Consider the following 6,306-nt stretch of genomic DNA (forward strand, 5'->3'; position numbering starts at 1 on the left):
GGTCAAAGTTGAGCTGGGTTGAACTTTGACCGCTGCGTGATATGATGCGCTTTCAGAGGGCCAATAGCAGCGTTGGGAAATTCAGCTTGAGCTGTCTGCCAAGCTGACGGACTGCAAACGTGTGTCAGTGTTTCAAAAGGTAAATATGGAGTCGGACCGCGCAGTGAAGTGAGAGCAGACTGAAATCAGGAATATGCATATATTTGAATTGCCATTAAATTTGAGTTCCCTGTGCATGATGTTGCTGATTCCAGATCAAGTCACACGGTTTATTAAGAGCAGAATGACACGCAAACAATAAGCTCCTTATATCTGGGAGCCAATCTGCGTGGAGAGTGAGATGACATAAATAAAAGAAGTAGATATTTCTGATGCACCTGAAGTCTGGCGGCAAGCTTTTGACCTCGGGTTTAACACATCTCTAAAAGATAAACTAATGCTTTCGCTGCGGGATTCAGCAGGTTTCAGCAAAGTGCAAATTTAATGAGCTTTCACTGTAATTTGACCCCCCAGTCTGCTCAGTCCATTGGACCAAATATTTAATGGATTGTGTTGTGTGACCAAGTTGCCTTCAGAAGTTTGTCCTCCTGTTTGATAATTGGACATAAAGAGGTAGTTGGCTAAATACGCATCTTTGGGCCTGAGGTTTATAAACAGTTTATCTTTAGAACGTTGACTTTTAATGATTGTTTTCACCTGATAAAGAAATGCGAGTAATCCATCAGCCTTTATTCTGTCTGCGTGGCTCAGAGCAGATTTATTTGGAACGTGTGGCAGCACGGCCGATTAACATTTAGATATGAGATGCGAAGAAAAGAAGAGAAAGATAAATCTGAAGGGAAAAAAAAGAGTCTTGCAAGCTGAAATGGGGATTATTGCAAAGGGGGGAGGGAAGGAAAGGGGGGCAAAATCTGAAATCCGTGGCCCATCAGTGTCACACTTTTAGTCTGCTGGGTGTGAACCTGCAGCTCATCCAGGCATCGCTCCCCCCGCTCTCTTCCCCCTGCCGACACCGCAAAGATAATGAGCTTAGATGTTTTTAAGATGTATTTTTGCACACGTCTTTGGCGGGGATTGTAGTTTAAAGTTAATAACGCTTGTCTGCTGCTTTCGCCAACAGACTGCTGGAGAAAGCTGACTTGACAGGCTAAAAAGCCCGCGGATGCCACATTAATTCTCGACAATGATCATAACTGTACAATGCGATTAACTCTGCAGACACTGAAACAGCTGAGGAAGCAGCAGATCATTTAGATCCGATCCCTTTGATGTTTTTTTTCTTCTTCTTCTTCTTCTTCTTCTTCTTCTTTCGGTGTAGAAAGTGCAAAGCTGTTTAAGATCTCTCGATCATTATTTAGACTTATCCAACTTTGATGGCACCTTTGCGTGCGACGCATGGAAAATATTTGTGTACAAACTACAAAGGGAAAGATACCGTCTGTCTGTTTTTATGACATTAAAAACAGCTCCGCTTAAGGTCTGCAATTTACTCGGAAGTCTGTCGGGTTATATCCAGTCCTTCAGCATATTTATATAAGTATCATTAAAGGTAGTCACATTTTTATAGCCACCAGCTTCAGCTTATTTATTGGGATTTTACATGATAGACAAACATAAATTAGTGCCTATCTGGAGCAGAGGAAAAATCATCATGACGTTTAGGTGTCAATACCGCTGCAGGGACATCTGGTGCGTTTCTAGATTAATGCTCTCCGCAGCATTCAGTCAACTTAGCCTTGTTTGGATAGGTTGGGTAGATTCACAGTGGATCATAACATCCTGACTGACAGATTGGAAAGTGATTTCTGGCACTGTGCTAAATTGATTCTGATCTTACGTAGAAGATTGAGCATACTGCCACTACAAAAACATCACAGGGCTCCAGCTTATAGCCACATTGTTTGAAAATCTATATGATGCCGCTAGATCAGAGGATGGAGGACTGACTCCTACAGCATCTTTGCTGATTAGATACAACTTTAATTTTTTTTGTTGTTGTTGTCATCACATGGCAATAGTGAACTACAGCCACGGTCCTGGCGTCAGCTGAAATTTCGAGAAAAATCAGTAATCAGTTCCAGATAATGTAGGCTCAGAAATCACAACTCGTCTTTTACAGCCAAATAACTTCTATCAATAAATCGACCAGCTAACCGCGTTAAAAAAACAAACAAAAAAAAAAAACATTGTCAGAGTAAAGGGCTTCCTACATAGCACAGAACGCACAAATATTGGTGGACGCCTTTATTTTCAGTAAGTTATTTTGCAGTAATATTATCTTTACAAGTCTCTGTAAAAATCAATCAGGCGATGTCTCATCCAAAATGCGGCCGCCAGACTCTTGACCAACCACAGACATGGATCACATTGCACTAGTTCCTTTAATACCTGCACTGGCTTCCTGTTTTTCAAAGGATATAATTTAGAATCTCCTTCTTGGGCGCTATAAATAGTCTGGGGCTGACGTACGTTTTAGTGTTGCTGCTCAGATATGAACCATGGCATGTAAACATTATTGAGTGTCTGATGAAGCACACTTATTTCTATAGCATTGCCGCCATGCAGATTTGTTTGGTCTAATTTAGATATTTGACATTTTCTATTTCTATTGAATTCTGTACCAAGTTTTAAAGCTTTTTTTTTTGTGATGCTTATGTTTGGATTTGTTTTGGTGTTATTTTTTATTTTTTTTATCTCAGATGTTTTATTTTTATCTATTTTGAATTAGCTTGTGGATAAATGGTGCTGAACAAGTCCGCTTGCCTCCTTCCACAGCACTTTTCCGTTTATTTGTAAATTAAAATTCTCCGATAAATGAAATGGACTAAAACAGTGACGTCGAGAGAAAAGTGTTTTTTACTGGATCTTATTAATGAATCTTAAAAAAACATTGATCATATATCATTTTTCCTGCCCCCCGTAAAACTTTGCTATATTCACTGTTAGTTTTTCACCATCACTTCCAATAAAATAAAGATTGTTTGTAATGCGGCAGAAAGGATTCATGGTTCTTTGTAAATTTGTACTTTTGTAAAAAGAATGAAACAAACCAAGAAATATTTAATCAGCAACCACTTTTACATCTATTGTAATTTAACCAAATTTGAGCAATTTAGCAATTTTAGCATTGTGTGTTAAAAAGAGGCCAGATTAAATTGTTTTAGTAGGGAACTGTGGCTGCACACCATCTGTTGTGTGTAAATACAAAATAACTTTTAAAGGACATTCTAGATCTGAGCGACTCTTTTAGTTGTCGAAATGAAAAGAGTGCCTTATTTTTGAAGTTAGTATTCATGAAGATGGGAACTGTCAGAAGACTAAATTGCATAAACAAGAGTTGTTCTTTTCCTTTATTTATTTATTTTTTATTTTTCCTCAGTACTTTTTTTTTAAAATAAACATACCAAAAAGACGGAGTTAAAAGAAACCTTTAACATGTCGGGGGGGGATATAGTTGAAAGTTCTCCACAAGGACAAGCTTACGCAATATTTCCCAGCCACAGACAGACTCGATTTTTATTCCGAAGAGTACTTATAACTGTAAAATGTCCGTCTATCTGAAGCCGATTCAAGCCCTGCGAGGTCAACGTGGGGCCTTTGGCCTCGCTCGCTGAGCAGGTCTCTGTTTCGTGTAAGGTGCCAGGGGATCCTTTTGCTCCATCATAATGACCAGTTTGCCCTGGGCTTTGCTCTGTGATGATGCAAGAAACTAGGACAGAGGTGCAGTGCTGAGAGTGAAAAGATTTCAGGGATTTGCAGTTGGAGTGTAGCAGTGTCAGAGGTCTTTAATACCCCGGTCGCACTGTTCTACATCTGCAAGTTTGTGCTGCATTCAAGGATAAACAGCTTAACTGTGCTTTTTTTTTTTTTTTTTTTTTTTTGAGCAGAAAAAAAAATGACAAGCTTTATTATTTTTGAGCATTTCTGACAACCAGAACAAAATATTTTTGCACAACATCAGCTCTCCATCCTTCAGCACGTGCTGATAAGGCAATATAAAGCAGCATACTGTAGGCTTTTGCTTTACTCATTAAAAATGTTCAGGTGTTGGCGGCTAAAATGTGATCCCTTGAAAATCTTTTCCAGAACCAATCTTGTTTGGAGTTCATTTTCTTTTAGTAAAAACGGCAGATGAGTCACAGCTAAAGGTTTGAGATGCAGTGAGTCACACATACAGTGTGGGGCAACTGTGGCTCATTGGTAATCACCTTGCAATCAGAAGACTGTAGGTTAATTTCCAACATGTTGGAACTGAACCTTAACCCCAGGTTACCTGCTGATCTGCATTTCCGTGCTTGTGTGTGTGTGTGTGTGTGCGTGTGTGTGTGTGCGCGTTTGTTTGTAATACCTTGTGGGGACGATTTTCCTGACATATACTACGTTGTGGGGACCAATTGCTCCTTGTGGGGACCGGAGCCTGGTCCCCACAAGGGGAAACCCTGTTTTTGGGTCAGGGGTCAGAGTTAGGGCTAAGGTATGAATTGAGTTAAAGTCCCCACAAAGATAGCAACACAAACGTGTGTGTGTGAATGGGTATTGTTAGCGTAAAGTACTTTGAGTGATCAGTATACCTGAAACTGGTGCTCCATAAATTAATTTACCATTTGGTGCAAGACATGCAGAGTGCTTTAAACTCAAGAATTTCAAAAGATGAAGAATTGAATGCTAGACTTAGGAAATACGAATAATCTGTGGTATGCTTAAATGCGCTATGCAAATGAATACAAATTTTGTGATATCAAGATTGACATGTACACACCGTTGGAGTCATGTCAATTTGTTAGAGTTGTTAACATGTTTAACGGCATCCATTAGCCGATTCCACCAACACGACGGAGCAACAAATCAAAAATCACCTTCTTGGTTCATCTCAAGAGTCTCATATGTGAATTCTGGCACCTTTTGTTCTGGTTGTCTTAATATCAGAATGCATTTGCCAGAAGAAGTCACAAAATGACGACATTTGAACAGCACTCGGCGAGACAAACTTCACTTTGACAAGAAAGACGATAGGATATCTTAAAATGTCAGGTCAAATGATGTAGGAAAGGGTCTGGTTCGTTTAGCATACCGATGTGAATTGACTTTTGTCTACATTGCATTGTAAGCGGAGAAACTTAACCTTTAAGTCTTTTAAACAGGATCTTTTCTGTGTGGAAGATGTGGTGTGTTTATTTGTTGTTTTTCTTCTTTTACTTTTAGATAGCACAGATAGCTTTCTTTGTCTTCCTTTCGCATGCAGGCGAACCTCGATGTGCTCGGAAAAGTTTGCCGGAACTCGCCTCAAGGACGACGACATGCAGATTTTTATGGCATCCGAGTCGACACATCCTCCCAAAGACGCAATTTCCATAGAGTACCCCGTTCCCGATCCATTTTCATAAAATCTGAATTCATTTATTGACTTTACCTGTGGACGGTATTGAATATTCAGAACATGTCAGGAAAAAGTGGCATGTACACGCACATTAATACAAGTCAGAATGTTCTCCTCTGAAACAATTCCACGAAATGCAAATGATGCAGGTGACCTTGCCTGGCAGGGAAATGAAAGGAAAAGAGCGCCCACATTGTTGTCAACAGAAGCTGAGGAACCAGAAAACATTCCCTGGAGGCAAACCGGAACATCTCTATTCCACCTCCCTTTGCCTTTCCTGGTTGGGGGCGGTGGGAGGAAAAAAAAGAAGAAGAAGGGATTCAAAATGAAAGATTGCAAGTTATTAGAATATTGACACATTTTAATGCAACTCTGTTCTTCCGACTAAAGCAGGTGTTATATGCATAGGGAGGCGTTGTGTTTTTTAAGTATGTTGCGTGGTGGATGAGTTGTCCGCCGTCGGTGAATAATGGATTGAGTGATTTAAAGGAAAGGTGAGGCGGTGGTGGGTGAATTCAATCATGGACTGAGACGGTGGAAACTACAAAGATAACAGCTAAACAGTGTTTTATATGCACGGTATTCCTAATTCATGCAAAAGGAGACTCGTCTAGGTTGGATTTTAGACATGTGTTTTTAATAAATATTCTACATTTCCAACCTGTGATTTACTAAATGCATTTGTAGACGTTTTTATAACTGTTCGCACGTCCAAACGAAGCATTGAGTAATAAAATGAAAATACAACAGTAGAGCAACAGTGCAGCCTGGTCTTCTTATCTAATCGATGTTTCAGAGAAGTGCGAGTTTCTTCGAGAAATGATTGTTTTGTGCTATGAAGAGGAAAGACGCGAGCTGAAGTTAGAGACCGCCACAATACGTGAACATCTAAAGCAGAGGTTCTTAACCTGGGTTCGATCAAACCCCAG

The 6,306-nt window shown here is 39.9% G+C and overlaps 1 long non-coding RNA gene across 1 annotated transcript in view; it reads left to right on the top strand.

Annotated features, from left to right (window-relative positions):
* LOC103137545 (uncharacterized) overlaps positions 1-6,037 on the top strand; it is a 66,868-nt gene extending 60,831 nt beyond the window's left edge. Inside the window, exon 4 of the long non-coding RNA XR_476156.2 lies at positions 5,243-6,037. This is a non-coding gene — a long non-coding RNA (uncharacterized LOC103137545). The remainder of the gene's footprint in view (positions 1-5,242) is intronic.
* Positions 6,038-6,306: the final 269 nt, after the last annotated feature.

Source organism: Poecilia formosa, unplaced genomic scaffold (assembly GCF_000485575.1).
Source record: "Poecilia formosa unplaced genomic scaffold, Poecilia_formosa-5.1.2 Scaffold41, whole genome shotgun sequence".
NCBI classification, from domain to species: Eukaryota; Metazoa; Chordata; class Actinopteri; order Cyprinodontiformes; family Poeciliidae; genus Poecilia; species Poecilia formosa.